The sequence below is a fragment of the Hemicordylus capensis genome, chromosome 1 (assembly GCF_027244095.1).
Source record: "Hemicordylus capensis ecotype Gifberg chromosome 1, rHemCap1.1.pri, whole genome shotgun sequence".
Taxonomy (NCBI): Eukaryota; Metazoa; Chordata; class Lepidosauria; order Squamata; family Cordylidae; genus Hemicordylus; species Hemicordylus capensis.
The window spans coordinates 444,816,619-444,832,566 of record NC_069657.1 but is presented as its reverse complement, the minus strand read 5'-3'; the positions used below and the strand labels follow the sequence as shown (position 1 = coordinate 444,832,566).

General features: G+C 48.1%; 1 non-coding gene across 1 annotated transcript; it reads left to right on the top strand.

Moving 5' to 3' along the window:
* The first annotated feature begins 332 nt into the window (after positions 1 to 332).
* Positions 333 to 413, top strand: TRNAA-GGC (transfer RNA alanine (anticodon GGC)). Its single transcript has one exon. It is a non-coding gene; the product is annotated as a tRNA-Ala (tRNA).
* The last annotated feature ends 15,535 nt before the right edge of the window (positions 414 to 15,948 follow it).

Below are 15,948 nucleotides of genomic sequence, written 5' to 3'. Positions count from 1 at the left end.
AGGCTCTGTGGGTGCCAGGAGTTGAAACTGACTTGACGGCACACTTTACCAAAGGAACACAAGGATCCAGCCGTAGTGTGCGGGAGGCTGCGCTTATCATCTGCACAGGAAGTGACATCCTGGAAGTGAATCTCACAAGCCCTTATAAGGCAGATCTGCTTAACAGGTATGTATCCAGGCGCGGCTCGTGAACTCTCCTCTGGGTGGGCGGTGGGCGGCGGGCGGCGGGCGGCTTCTTTAAGGGTAAACAGAACAATGCAGCCACCTTACTGAAGCTAAACAGATCTTGGTGTGGTCAGTGGCTGGATGGGAGATTCATGTATGCTGCCTTTGGGGATGGGGCCATGGCTCAGTGGTAGAGCATCTGCTTGGCATGCAGAAGGTTCCAGGTTCAATCCCTGGCAGCATCTCCAAGTAGGGCTGGGAGGGACTCGAGCCTGAAATCTTGGAGAGCTACTGAGGTCAGTGGAGACCTGGGGTTCCCAACCGGTGGTCTTCCAGATCTTGCTGAACTACAACTCCTATCAATCAATCAATTGTGGCTGGGGGATGTTGGGAGTTGTAGTTCAGCAACATCTGGGGGACCATAGGTTGGGAACTCCTGGTGTAGACAATACTGAGGCAGATGGATCGATGATCTGATGTGGAATAAGGCAGCTTCCTGTGTTCCTAAATATTTGTTGTAGTAGCAGCAGCTTCCTGTAGTTCACATGCCTGGAATTGCTCCCCATTGGAACTTGAAGGATACCATTTTGTTTCCCCTGGCACATGATGGTGGCCAGACAGTGGGAGCGGGGGAGCGGCTGCATAAGTGACTAGTTTCATTTGCTCAGTTGCTTCACTCAGTTGCTGTGGGGCAATGCACCCGCCCGCCCATCCCGTTTCAGTGAGGGTTATCCGGTCGCTTTTGGGGGGCCAAGTAGGAATTATTTGAGTCACAACCGATTAGCTTTGTGGGTGGCCACTTCCCATTGATTCTCATGGTTGGGTTTCATTGTTTGGGATGTTTGGCCACTTTGGTGAGTGCGGGTTGAGGGAGGTTGTCTTGTATTGGTGTTTGACTGGAGGACCGATTAAGGCAAATGAGAAACTGAGGAACAGCCCTTGCAGGTTTTGCGGCCCATGGGCTGGGATCTGGCCGTACTCAGAGGCTGGATGGGCCCACCACTCAGTGTTTTGCGGCTTGGGTGGGATGGGGCTGGCTGGCCTCCCGTCAGTGGGGATGAAACTTCGCAGTGGTCAGGATGTCCAGACTTGGAGCTGGGCTGAATCAACACCCAGTCCTTTGCCCTGCGGTGGGCTCCTTATGAGGCTGAACCACATGGGTGGTAAGGTAAAGGTAAAGTTGCACCGTCGAGTCGGTGTTGACTCTGGGCCACCACAGAGCCATGTGGTTGTCTTTGATAGAATACAGGAGGGGTTTACCATTGCCATCTCCTGCGCAGTATGGAATGATGCCTTGCAGCATCTTCCTATATCGCTGCTGCCTGATATGGGAAACATACCAGCAGGGATTCGAATCGGCAACCTCTGGCTCACCCACATAGGTGGTACCCACACTCTGTTTGGTATGTTCCTCATTGCAGGTTAATTGTAAATTCAATTAATAAAAGTGGCCCTAGTTCATCCAATCTTTTGTGTCTTGTCATTATTGGGGCCTGGGTGTGCAAAAGGCCACACACACAGCTTACATTCAATATTCTTCCACCAGTTAGGACAGTGATTATCAAATAATAGTAAGGAAATAAAGCCCATCGGAGTTACATTTATCCTTAGCCATGCAATTAGCATAGCTAACCAAACTTTGGCTTCAATTCTAATTAACCTGGCCTCTAATCTCAAGGCTGCATTTGGGTCACATCTTGGGGGTCAAAAAAAGAGAACTTAAAAAGCCAGATTGCACTTTTCTCCTGTTGTGCTCCATATAGGAGTTGTGTAACCAACTTTGCCAGAAATAGTTTGATAGCACCAGTGAGAGGAAATGCCCTCCTTGGGATCAATGAGCTTTAAAAATTGCCACTGCACTTCTTTGAGTGAAGAGGAAACATAATTAACATGGGCTGTCTTCCTTCTAATAATATTGTGTTTGAATTGTTTTAATATTGTTTTTAGCACTGTGTTTTGATTGTGTGTTTTTAATGTCTTTTAAAAAGTTGTCGTACACTGCCCAGAGCCTCTGGATGGGGCGGTTTATAAATGTAATAATTAATTAATAAATTAATAATAATAATAATAATAATAATAATAGAAAACAGTGCGCCAAAACTGAATAAACAAGAGGAAGAGCCAGGCAAAAAAGAAAAGGATCAAGCTGGGACTTGCTGTGAGATGTGAAATGAACATTCCTGAATTTTATACAACAGCATAGACTAGTGGCTAGAGGATAGAATGTACCAAAGAATCAACTTTCTCTAGTAAGCTCTCTCTCTCCTCTGACCTGACACATGTTTAAGCTACAATTAAAGCACACTTACCTGTAGCTGTGGAAGAGCCACCATCAGGGAATTAGGTGGCACCAGTGTAAATGATAACTCTTTTAATTACCTTGGATCTTACTTATCATTGAGGAGGTGAGAATTTTTTTAAACCCCTCTCTCCCCCGCTTTTTGCTGCTACAGTGAATAATGTGATAATGATCCTACAGGCACCAAGTATGGAGACAGAAAGGTGCTACTTATTAAAGATAAAGTCATTTATTTTTAAAACAGTAGGCCAGCTCTAAATGAAAGAATTGGAAATTCATTCAAATGAATCCCACTGAAGATAGGGTGGTCCTAAGAGTATTTTCACAAATGACCCAAATAAATCATCCCCCCCCCACACCATTAACACACCTATTTTGGAACTTCTGGCAATTGTTGCATTATCAAACATAAGGAATGGCACTTTGGCCTGGAAATAGTCATCCTAATGTATTTACTTGATTTCTGTCTAATCTGAATGAACAGATGCATGGATGCGTCTGTGTTTGTGTGAATGGATGCTGAGTTGCTAACTTGCATTTAGTTAAAACAGCTGGGCTTTCCTCATGGGAGTGTGGCCTATCCCGCATCAAAACAGGGTAGAGGAAATTGGATAGATGGCCAAACTCCTTTGTGAACTAATCCTGGCTATGATAAAATGTGCAGCATCTAAACACTGAAATAGCAGCCTCCCAAGAAAGCTAAGGTTTCTTGGGATAGCTGAGGGAACTGTCTGTATGAATCTTTCAAATACTTGGAAGAACCTCCCACCATAGGGTTACCATATGGAAAAGGTCAGTTCTCCTGTACCTTTAAGAGTTGTACAGAAGAGGGAATTTCAGCAGGTGCAACTTTTCTCCCCCCCCCCACCCGCACCTGCTAAAATTGCTTCTTCTGTGCATCTCTTAAAGGTACGGGACACCTGTCCTCTTTCCTCTATTGCAATCCTATCCCTCCACACTCCTATATATTTTCTTCTCTTTCTCAGATCAGATGATACAGCCCCCAGTAGATATAATAAGGGAGTGTGCTGAGAGGATGCCCCTTGGGATGTCCCTTTAGAGTGTGTGTGTGTGTGTGTGTGTGTGTGTGTGTGTAGGGGGTGCGTTCATCTGAATGCCCCTTTTGCACATGCTCCAAAACACTTGTTTAAAGTAGTATAGGGGCCATTTGGATGAACAGGCCCACATATGATTAAGGGGTGCCCCAGGAGGATGTTGAGAACATGCACAGAAGATGTTGTAATGGGTCTGCTCTCCTCGGGCATGTTTGGAATGTTCACACATGCAAATCAGGCAAAGGAAGAGGATTGGCCCACTGACTGCTTATGTCACAATGGCCCTTTACCCTGCATTAAGAGAGCCTTTTCCATCCTCTTTTCTGAGGGCTGGGTGATGTTAGGGAGTTTCTCTTCCAAGTGAAAAAGCTCCCAGATCACAATCTATTATTGTCTGACTCCTCTCAGTTTCCAGATTGTCCTTCTCTTGTTCATGCTGCTGAATTGGTTCAAGAGGATGAGATTTACAGACTTGCTTAGGCACTCACAGACATTGGGGCTATTCTTACAATCACAAAAATCAGGCTAGGAAAATCCTAGCCCAATTTTTGTGATCATAAGAACCACTGGGCTCCCCACCGCTCCCGTAGCCCGCCCCTTAGCCCGGGTTTGCGGAGTGAGCGCTTCACAAACCCGGGCTACCTGCTCGTGAGTAGCCATGGCTACTTGCGAGTAGACCCCCAGCCGGGAGGCTTAAAAGCAGCCTCCCCACTCGGGGTTCTCTCCAGTATGCCCTGCGCGCTCGTGCAGGGCATACTGGGGCTTCCGGGAGCCGCGCGACCCCCAAGCTCCCCAGCTCCCGCCAGCTCCGTCTCAGGGCCGGCCATCGTGTGGGCAGCCGATCCGGGCGCCTAGGGATCCCTGCCCGCTCATAAGCGGGGAGAGCAGGCTTAGCCCGCTCGTAAGCGGGGAGAGTGGGCTTAGCCCGCTCTTCCCACTCACAGCTAGGAACCAGGTCTCACTGATCGTGAGACCCGGTCCATTATTGCAGAGATTTACAACCCAATTCAGTGCATGTTTATCCAGAAGTAAACCCCTCTGAACAGGGGTGTGGACTTCTCAGTTTCCCAGGGGGCATGGGGCACATGGGAGGAGAGGTCTTGTGGTAGCAAGCTTTGTCCCCTTTGCTCAGCAGGGTTTACTTTGGTTTGGATTTGAATGGGAAACAACACGTGAGCACTGTAAGATATTCCCTTAGGGGATGGGGTCTCTCTGGGCAGAGCATCTGCATGCATAGAGCACCACTAGCTTTTCTCCATGGTTTACTACTTCTGATCATAGAATTATAGAGTGAAAGGGCCCTGAGAGACAGCCATGCTTCTTAAGAACTTGCTGAGCTGCTACAAAGACACTGAAGCTCTGCACATGAGCCGTGCGTAGAGCCTAACCAGGATCTGTAGGGAGAGTGGTCTTAGCCCACTCTCCCCGCAGATGAGCTGGGAGCACTGCACCATCATGGAGCGGTAGGGGCGATGGGGATCAGGCACCTCCCGGAATGTGGGGCATTCTGGGGAGACCCCTGAGGCCAAGAAGCTTGTAGGAGCCTCCCAGTCGGGGGTCTCCTCGTGACTCACAATCAGTGAAACGGGGTTAGCGGAGCACTCACTCCGCTAACCTCATTTAAGGGTGGGGGCAGTTAAGGAGGCTTGCTGCCGGGAGCTGCATGGCTCCTATTGCAGCCCATGACCTCCGAAAACCAGGCTCGGCTAGGCTCCCCTAGCCTGGCTTTCAGAGGTCGTGAGAACAGCCTCAATGTAGGACTGGCTGCTGTTCCACTGACTGATGAACTTGGCCATGAGAGCTTGCTGATGCTACCTGGCAGCCGGAGGGTGGGGCATTGCCTCCCCCAGGAAAATCCAGAGGAGGGCTTGAGCCCCACCGCCCCCACGAAGTTTACACCCCTGCCTCTGAATGCCGTGAGATTTACTCCTGAGTAAACGTGCATAGGACTGGGCTCTTAGACTCCTACAGCCCCTTGCTGCAGCAGGTCAGAAGCAGTCGATACCTTTCTGCAGGGAGAAAAGGTTGGCTGGTTTGAACAGGGTGATGATGTCAGTCAGCGGTTGAGAATTTTGTTATGATGGGGAAGGGGGTGAGCGGAGACTTGAGAGCCAAAATGATCACAAAGAATAGCTTCTAGACATGCTACTCATGCTGTTTCTTCTTGGCTGATGACTCAGGGCCAAGGTACACAATCAGCTAGAATGGTAATAATACAGAGTTGATATGCTTATCTCTTGATAGGCTCATTTCTCCAGACAGGTACTGTATTCACATGATAAGAACGCCCTATAGGTGATCTATGACAGAACGGAGAGTGGGGGGGGGAATAACCTCAAAACAATGGTATTGCAGAAATCTTTGCCATGGCTGACCTCTGAATCATATCCGAGTGTATTATTATTCCTCCAAGGAGCTCAGAGTGGTGTACTACATACTTAAGTTTCTCATCACAACAACCCTGTGAAGTAGGTTAGGCCGAGAGAGAAGTGACTGGCCCAGAGTCACCCAGCAAGTATCATGGCTGAATGGGGATTTGAACTCGGGTCTCCCCGGTCCGAGTCCAGCATTCTAACCACTATACCATGCTGGCTTTCTATTATGCACAGTAAATGTTGTTGCCGTGTGTAGACAGGCTGGGTATGAGTTTAGCATTAATTCTGGGTAGCTTTGGGTGGGTTCAGATTTAAGGTAGAACCTGAGGTTTGCGCAACCTCCTTCAGCCAACCTCCTTCAACACTCGCTCCACCCCTCCCATCCCTGCACAAAAGCCAACTTCCTTTGTAGGTTAGGATATGCTAAGATTGGTGGGTTCAGATGTCACAGCCAACCTTGGTATATCCTAACCTACAAAGGAACTTGGCTTTTGTGCAGGGATGGGAGTGGGGAGCACACTCTCTTGTGGCTGAGAGCGATCAAACTAAGCCAGACGCAGCAAAGGTGAAGAGGCATTAGGCCCATTCGCACATCTTCAACATTCGTACAACGAGTGTACAGTGTACACAGGAACAGATCTGTACCCAGGTACTGTCATTCACATGTTATATGTTGAATACAGGTACAGCAGTGAACTTCCTTTCTGCACCATGCATTTGAAGGGCCTGTATCCAGGTTCACTTTCAAAATGAACACAGGTACAGTCATTCACACAAACTCATGTACGAGTGCAATGTCTATACCTAGTAATGAAATGGGTCAATCACATGGGCTTCTAGCACATCCATGCTGCTCTGCTGGAAGGCTCGACCTCAAGCCAAACTGGCCAGGCCAGTTCAGTCTGGGCTCAAGGCGGGTGGGGACAGTAAAAGCACTGCCAGACATCCAGCTGCAGAAGGTTTTGGCAGCCTTGGGGTTCTGCAGTGGCCACGGGGAGATCTCCAGAGGCTCCCCCTCCCTCGGCCAGCCTCTCCCCGGTCTCCTATGGGCTGGTTCGACCCGTTTCAGAACCGTTTCAGCCCTCTGTGTAGTGGCCATTTTGGGGGCTGCCACACGTGAGCTGGGCCATTTTTATGACTTGATTGGAACCCAACTGGGCCCAGCTCGACGGTGCACAGAACCGAACCAAACCCAGTTCCGCTCGAGTCTGGTTCGATTCGAGCCAAACCAGGTTTTCCGGTTTTGAGCACATCCCTAGTCGATACGCGCCACGTGATTACCCAATTTAGGCCTGACTGCTGCATTGTGGGATCCAGCAGCCACAGAGAAGCAGAGCTTCTACCGCAGAGGTTAATGTAAAGCAACTCTGTAAATACTGAGGAAACCCAAGCCAGCATGGCAGGCAGTTAACTGTAAGACGACCTGCCTGTTGTGTGCATAAAATGAAACCATGGTTCACAGAGTGGGTTCTCCAGCTCCAATCCCATTCTCCCCACCCCACATTGTGTCTTTGCCTGTTGTGCATACACAGTCTGACTCTCCTTTCTGGCCCTTCTCTAGCCTTTTGATAAACACACTGCAACTTGGGGCAGGCATGATGCCTAAAGATGACTTAATAAAAGGAATAATCCCTTCGCCTCTTTTGATAATGGAAGACGGACTCTGAGAAAGGTGCCTGTAATTGTAGCCCACATTTTAAAAATGTGTCTCTTCATGCTGGCAATGTCTGTCTTTTGGTCTGGCATGTAAAACTCACCGGTGCTGCACTACTACAATCTTTGTCAAATAATCAAACCAGTTATGCTCGCCCAGAGCCCTGCCAATTAATTATTTTAATTTTTTTTGGCGCTCATATGCTGCTTTTCATGCAAACCTCCCCCATGTAACTGGTTTAAATAAAAACATTGATAAAGAACCACATGGAAAAAAAAGCATGTTTACATCTTCAGATGTAAAAGACGTAAAAAGATTTCGTCTTTGTCTTTCTCTCCTCCCCTCAGAGCAAGACGGCCCTTGGTCACTCTGTGGTGGCAGTTGGAATAATAACAACAACTAGCTGGCCCGGCACAGAGCATCTTTGCTCTAGTTCTCCCTGTCTCCCCTCCCCTCCCCCCCCGCACTGACCTGGCTCCTTGCGCCACCTTCCCCCTCCTTCCTGCCCCCCCACGGCCAATTAGGCCCCTGCCTCCCCTCCCCCCACCTTCAGCCGCCCCATGGCAGCAGAGAGGATGGGTGACGATGGGCCGCTGGGGGCGAAGAGGGTGGCAAAAGCTCATTCTGTGGACCTGCCTGCCATCCAAATGACAGGTCAGGCCATTTGTGGCCCATTTCAGGGCTCTCTTCTGGAATGTGGGCCCACGGAAGGCCCACGGAAGCCCCCTCTGCCTGCCTTGGGCATTGGTTGTATGTGTAAGCCCTGCCTCCACATTTTCCTTGGTCTCGGCTGCGGCGGAGGAGGGGCTTGCCATGCACGACCTTAGTGTATTATATAATAACTAGCTGACCCCCACACAGAGCATCTGTGCGCTCCTTGGGGCCAGCTACTTCTCCCGCCCCACCTGCCCCAGTCTCCGGCCAGGCCAAGTGCCGGGCCCAGGCTGCTGGGCCAAGTGCCACCATGGCCGAGTTGCCACCACGTGGCCGGGCCTGCCACTGCCGCCTCACATCTACGGCCGGTCCCGCCACCACCACCTCGCCCCTTGGCCGGGCCCACTTCCGCCGCCTCACCTCCGTGACTGGGCCCACCGCCACCGCACATCTTTGACTGGGCCTGCCGCAACCGCTGCGGCCTGACCCACTGTCGCCTTGCCACCGCGGCTGCCCGGCCAGCCAATTCTTCTGGGTGCACCTCAGCCAATCAGGTGCCTCCGCCGATCAGCTGGGTGCTGGGACGCACATTCCAAGGCACACCCAGGAGAATTAATATAATAGATAATAAAAAATGATGCTGTTCCCACTACGACATTTGCCCTTTTCCGACATTAGGCCCTTAAACATGATCATCTTGAGCTCCTTAGGAGGGTAGCCATGTTTTTAACTCATGAGGGACAGATCAGCAGTGATTCCTTTAGGTTTAGCAGAATTGGCGAGCAGACGATCAGCATCTGGTTGCTGGCCAGGTGTGGAATTAGGAGCAGCAAGCTCTGCCCTTCTGTGTAAGGTCCTCCAGGCCTGCCCTCACCTCCAGACATGCCCCAGAATGCATTGCACCACCTGTAAATTATCACAGCCTGATGAATTATTTTATTTACTATTTATTTATTTAACCTATTTCTATACCGCCCCAAACTTGCGTCTCTTGATGATGATGGCTCCAGCTTCCCCATGAGTGAACCAGAAGGGTCACATGACTTCTGCTGCCATGCTGAGAAAGTTTCTCTTTTCTAGGTCCAGTAAATTTGGTGGGAACTTAAACCCACCAACATTTCCACTTATACTCCTTATTTAGTCCTCTTCACATCGGAAGGCTACTCATATGACACCAGTCTAGGTTAGCGGAGTCAAGTTAGCGATGCACACGACTGCATCGCTGTAGCCCAGTTGTCTCAAACTGTGACTCTCCTGCAGAAGTTGGACTACAACTCCCATCATCCCTGGCTATGGGAAATGGCAATGGGTGAGGGGTTGATAGAAATTTGGGTCCAACAATAGCTTGACCCCTGATGCAGCACTTTTCAGGCACTGTATGATAAATTGGAGGAGAAAGCTTGTCCTCCATTTACACATTGAGGGGTGTCATGTGCCTTCCAAAAGGAGGGGTCTTCACAATTTAAAGGTGCGGGTGATTAGCTTTGAAGCCCTAAATGGCCTGGGCCATTTTATTTTAAGGGCTACCTTTGCCCCCATGTATCTGTCCACACAATGAGGTCATCTCATTACCTTTGGCTTAATGCTTGGCTTGTGGTGCTTCATCTGGGTTTTGCTAGCTTTATTATCAAGCAACACAACACACTTCTACAACCTGTGGTGGAGAGCATGCATTGTCCCCTTTGCTAAGCAGAATCTACCCTGGTTTGCATTTGAATGGGAGACTACATAAGAACAGCCCTGCTGGATCAGGCACAAGGCCCAGCTAGTCCAGCATCCTGTTTCACACAGTGGCCCACCAGATGCTGCTGGAAGCCCACAGGCAGGAGTTGAGAGCCTGCCCTCCCTCCTGCTGTTACTCCCCCGCAACTGGTACTCAGAGGCATCCTGCCTTGGAGGCTGGAGGTGGCCTTTAGCCCTCCAGCTAGTAGCCACTGATCGACCTCTCCTCCATGAAGTTACCCAAACCCTTGTTAAAGCCATCCAGGTTGTTGGCTGTCACCACATCTTGCGGCAGAGAATTCCACAAATTGATGATGCGGTGTGTGGAAAAGTACTTCCGTTTGTTGGTCCTAAATTTCCTGGCAATCAATTTCATGGGATGACCCTTCATTCTAGTGTTATGTGAGAGGGAGAAGAATTTCTCTTTATCTATTTTCTCCACACCATGCATGATTTTATAGACCTCTATCATGTCTCCCCACAGTTGTCTTTTTTCTAAACTAAAAAGCCCCAGGTGTTGTAGCCTTGCCTATCAGTGAGCACTTAAAAATATTCCCCTTAGGGGATGGTGCTGCTCTGGGAAGAGCACCTGCATGCAGAAGGTTTCAAGTTCCCTCCTGGCATCTCCAAGATAGGGCTAAGAGAGACTACTGCCTGCAACCTTGGAGAAGCCATTGCCCATCTGCGTAGACAATACTGAGCTTATTGGACCAAAGGTCTGACTCGGTATATGGCAGCTTCCTATATCCCTATGTTCCCTGCTGTGATACCTTTTCCTCAGTCCTTCTACATTGCAGCGAATGATGCAAAGCCATCCACTATCCTTGTTGGGCCATCACAACACACAACGCTTGCGCAAGAGCTCAAAAGAGCGAACAACTATGAGCAGCTGCTGAGATACTTGACTTCCTGAGTGGGTGCATTGTTGGTTGTTGCACTAGTGTGGTACTAGGTGTCGTGGTTAGAGTGCTGGACTAGGACCGGGGAGACCTGAGTTCAAATCCCCATTCAGCCATGATACTTGCTGGGTGACTCTGGGCCAGTCACTTCTCTCTCGGCCTAACCTACTTCACAGGGTTGTTGTGAGAAGAAACTTAAGTATGTCATACACCGCTCTGGGCTCCTTGGAGGAAGAGCGGGATATAAAATGTAGATGATGATGATGATGATGATGATGATTTCCATATTTCAGTAATAAATACCAGAGTTGTATGTAAATCAGCTAAGGTAAGGGGTAAGGGGCAGTTTGGATGAGGCACCTTCCCATGAAAATGCACCACAATAGTATCTAGTGCTGAGAGGCCAGGGAGATGTCTGCATCTATGTTTCTCCCCACCTGATTTTGAAGGGCTGGTTGATATATCGTCCAGACTGTTAAGACCAAAGCCCTATTGGGTGCAGAGAAACAGGTACACCGTTTTGAGGCTCTTAGTAATTATTTCTGGAACCTTCCCTGAAGGGGCAACAGAGGTATTCTTTCCCCCACTTTCTTCCTCCCTTTTTTCCTTTTTGGAGGAACAAAAGGGGAAGATTCTGACTGCTGAGGCAATTTAATTAGATTTAAGGCTAATTAAATTCATTTTCCCTCCTTCATATTAACCATGTTCACAAATATTATTGCGTCTCATTAGATTTCGTTCTTCTACCCTTACCGAACAATATTCAGTGGTAGTTTCAGATTGCAATAAGTTCATTATGAAGATAAGGTGGAATTAGTGTAGGAAGCTCAGCTGGTTGAAGGGGTCTGTGCTTTAATTACTGCAGAGGGTGTGCATATTAATTACAACACAAGTGATATTTACTGTACCTCAGGAACATATGACAGGGTAAAGATACTGACAGCACTAGCTAATAAACTCAGTATGATAATGAGGGAGAAAAGACCATAAAAATAGAAGGAAATAAAATTATTCATAAAGTATATTGATCCCAAAGTAAAGACATTAAGCTCTGGTGAAGGGCAACAAAAGGGAAGCTCCCTCACTTTATCAAACAAATAACCAAAGGAGAGAAATGTTAGCAGAGAGACAGATTGTCATTATAACAGTCACGTGAACACACTCCAGAGAATGCAAAAAAGCAGTAAAATAAGTTGGAGGGTGGTTTGTTTGTTTTTTACTTTAAAAAAATCAGCAGAAAGTAATGTTGTCACCTGGGCAAATATGGGTCATAGAGGCCAAGGAAGTGCTCTATCTTGTCCATTTGAAAAGAATCCTAGTGTTGGACAGGACTAAGAAAATAAAAGGCTAACCTCTCTCATACCAATCTCCATGAATCCAGTCTCCTTCCTGGAACGCCAGCTGTGTTTAGTACCAACCTAAGTCAGAAGTCAGTCAATTAAGGCATGAATTTAGATCACACATGGAACTCAAAATATAGTCCACTCCCTCTTATCCTCACAATAACCTGGTGAGGTAGGCTAGACTGAGAGATAGTCAGTAAGCGTTAGGGCTGAGCAGGGGTTTCAACTAAAGGGATCTGACCCTCAACAGTGGCTTTTGTGGGGGCTCATGGAGATTCAGAAGAGGGCAGGGAAGATGAGTTATGCTAGCATGTGTGCAAAAGCAGGACACACATCTATTCAACATTAAATTCTAGGTTATCTTGCACCAGGGCTGGATTAAGCTAGTGCAGGGCCTGTAGCATATGTTATAAAGGGGCCCTAATTTTTTTTTAAATGCACATAAATATTAAAACATAAATTATTTACTTGCATAGTAAAGTAATTCAATTTTTCCATTTGCTATATTTCGGAGTATGGGAGACCAAGCCACAAACTCACACTTACTACAACAACAGTGAACATTTATATACCGTTTTCCAATCAAAATTCTCAGAGTGGTTTACATAGAAAAATAAAGAGTGGATAGATGATTCTCTGTCTCCAAAGGGCTCACACTCTAAAAAGAAAAATGCGGTAGACACCAGAAACAGCCACTGGACAGATGCTGTGCTGGGCCTTCTCTTAAGGCCCATTAAAAATACCCCCCCCCCGCCGCCTCTCAAATGGAGGGAAATGAGAAGGAAGAGAAATGAAAAGCATGGGCCAGCCGTGGTCGGAACCCTTAAAGATAAACTTGCTACTAAAATATGTCCTTGGTGCTCCCTGAGGTGAAAGAGTTAAGTTGCAGGCTGAGAGACCTGCCACAGCAAAAGCCTGACTGGTCAGAAAACGAAAAGGTGGATTGGAGCTCTCCAGTCAGCAGGTAGCGTCCAAGCGCAGAGGGCTGCTGGATTGGCATTCTGCAAAACTGGTCCTCAGTTCTACAGTTACCAGCTGGCCTATTGCCAAGTGCTCTGTCAGCCTTGTGATGGAGTATTGGTGCCGTCATATGAAGCAGCCTTACAAGGCAGACTGTAGGAGTCCATCTACTCAGAGGTAGTACTCTTTTCATGAGGCGAGGCGAGGCAGGTCTTCAGGGCCAATCTGGGAGGAGCGCAGGTCTTGTGGCAGCAAGCATGAATGGCCCCATTTGCTAAGCAGGGTCTGGCCTGGTTTGCATTTGGATGGGTGACTACAGGCGTGGAGACTGTAAGATATTCCCCTTTGGGGATGGGGCCACTCTGGGAAGAGCATCCATGCACCTGAAGGCAGAAGGTCCCAGATACTCTCCCTGGCATCTTCAAGATAGGGCTGATAGAGACTCCTGCCTGCAAGTGTGGAGAGACGTTGATGCCAGTCTGGGTAGACAATACCGAGCTAGACAATACTGAGCTAGATGGGCCAACGGTCTGACTTGGTATAAGGCAGCGCCCTGTGGTTCTATGTACTTCCTTCCAAATGGCGATAGGAATGCACTGAATTCCGAATGGCCAGTGGCCATTTGGAAATGGCCAATGGCCATTTGGAAGAAACCAAGACTTTTCAGTGGGCATTCCATGTCTTTCATTTTAGTACATTCCCTAGAGCTCTTGTATGCTTGCATTTGGAAGATCCCAGATCCTCTCCCTGGCACCTTCAAGATAGGGCTGAGAGAGACTCCTGCTTGCAAGAGTGGAAACGTTGCTGCCAGTCTTAGTAGACAATGCTGAGCTAGATGGACCAAGAGTATGTCTGACTCTCTGTTCCTATGAACCTTGCAAGCTTTGCAAGCAATAAAGGTGAGAAGAAGAGGGTGCTAGCAAACTGCCATCCTCAACCCCACCTTGTGCCACTTTCAAAGCTTTCAAGGGTTGGTTTTGGAGGGTTGCTGCCTTACTCCAGGGGTGTGGGGCAAGGCAGCATCCGGCATCTCACCTCATGTGCCACAATACTTTGGGCCGCTCCTGACTCCATTATTTTCTGTTCTAGCAGCTCTTTTGGTTTTCAGAGAGAACTGCTTCCCCATTTCTGGCCATCTGATCCTCCTAGTGGGAGCTGTCAGGATTTGAACCCAGAACTTCCCACATGCAAGAACAAAGGCTCTCCCACTGAGCTGTTACCCTTTCCCCCTACTGACAACCAATACAGAGAAAATGAAATTCAATGTGACAAGCAAACACTTTCGTTGCAAATGAATTATAACCTCTGTGGAATAAGGTCTAGGAAGTGACATGGTCAGCTCAATTAAAATACCTGCTGGATGTGCAGTCAGTGGACAGAAGAGGTAAAGGGGAATAAAAAAAAGATCATGCACAAATATTCTCAAGGCATTATACAAATCAAAATCAATGGTACACCCTCACCTTGAAAACTGTGTGTGTTCGCTTGTAGTCACGTTATGTCAAAGACATAAGCAGAAATAGAAAGGGTCCAGAGAAGGGCAAAGAAATTTATGACAGGTATGAGAAGGTCTTTCACTCAAGGAGAAGTTAGGAGAAGAGAAAAAGCGAGTTGATACACTCAGGTGCATAGGGAGGCCAGCGGTGGCCCCAGTTCAACCCGTCACCAGCGGCCTCCCTAGCCACTCCCCTGTGTCTGATGTCAGATGCAGGGGGTGTGATTTTGTTTAGAAGTGGGGCTGTGCCCCCCGTTTGCGAGCAAAACCAGGCTGGGGTGCAAGGCACAGTCCCGGAGTGTGGTGGCCCAGGTTCTTTAAACCCATTCATGCCATGGTGGCTTTGCCCCTGGATAAAGTCAGGAGAATCAAGCAGGAAGAGGACCTTGTGGACTGCATCACTTCAGGCTGCAGTGAAGGGTTAGCTGTTTCCTTGCCCGTGGGGGGAAACTCCCGGGATGTAGAAAACGTGCAGGCCAGGAGAACCAGGTCATCCCAAGACCTACCTGAGCCACAGGTGGACTGCCACCACTCCCACCAGGGGCGTAGCTAGGGGAGAGGGGGCCCGTGTTCATTCCTCTCTCTGGCACCCCCCAGAGTGAGGGAGATAATGAAGAAAATAGGGAGAGATGGAACTGGAGGGCCCTCAGGAGCTGGGGGCCCGTGTTCTTTGAACGCTTTCGCTCAATTATAGCTACGCCCCTAGCTCCCACCCAGCAACACGTCACCTTGCCATGCCAAATGATACCTCCCCTTTACCTGAGGTGGTCGCTGGCTTCTGTCAGATATTCCCCTTAGGGGATGGGGCTTTAGTTCAGTGGTAGAGCATCTGCTTGCATGCAGAAGGTCCCAGGTTCAATCTGTGGCATCTTCAGGGAGTATTACTTAATACTTACGGGACTATTAAGCACAATATGTAGTGGAGAGACTAAACCATATATTGTCTTTTGCTCAAGTTTACTTTTCCTTAGAGGGATAATGGATAGCCAATATCATATAGGATAGACAGTTTAGTCATACATACAGATGTAGCCTCTCGTAGATGTAGCAACTGAACTACTTAATGACATATTATGTTTGCTCCAATATATTATGTATTGTTAATCTTTTTATCTATCTATCTATCTATCTATCTATCTATCTATCTATCTATCTATCTATCTATCTATTTTTTAAAAATTGGATACCGCCCAAAACGCACGTCTCTGGGCAGTGTACAACAAATCTCTGGGCAGTTTACCTCAAAGACCCTAATTGCCTTGGGAGAAGAAAAACAAGGAATGGATATTGGTCATAGCATCCACATGATTCCAGAACTGGAAATATC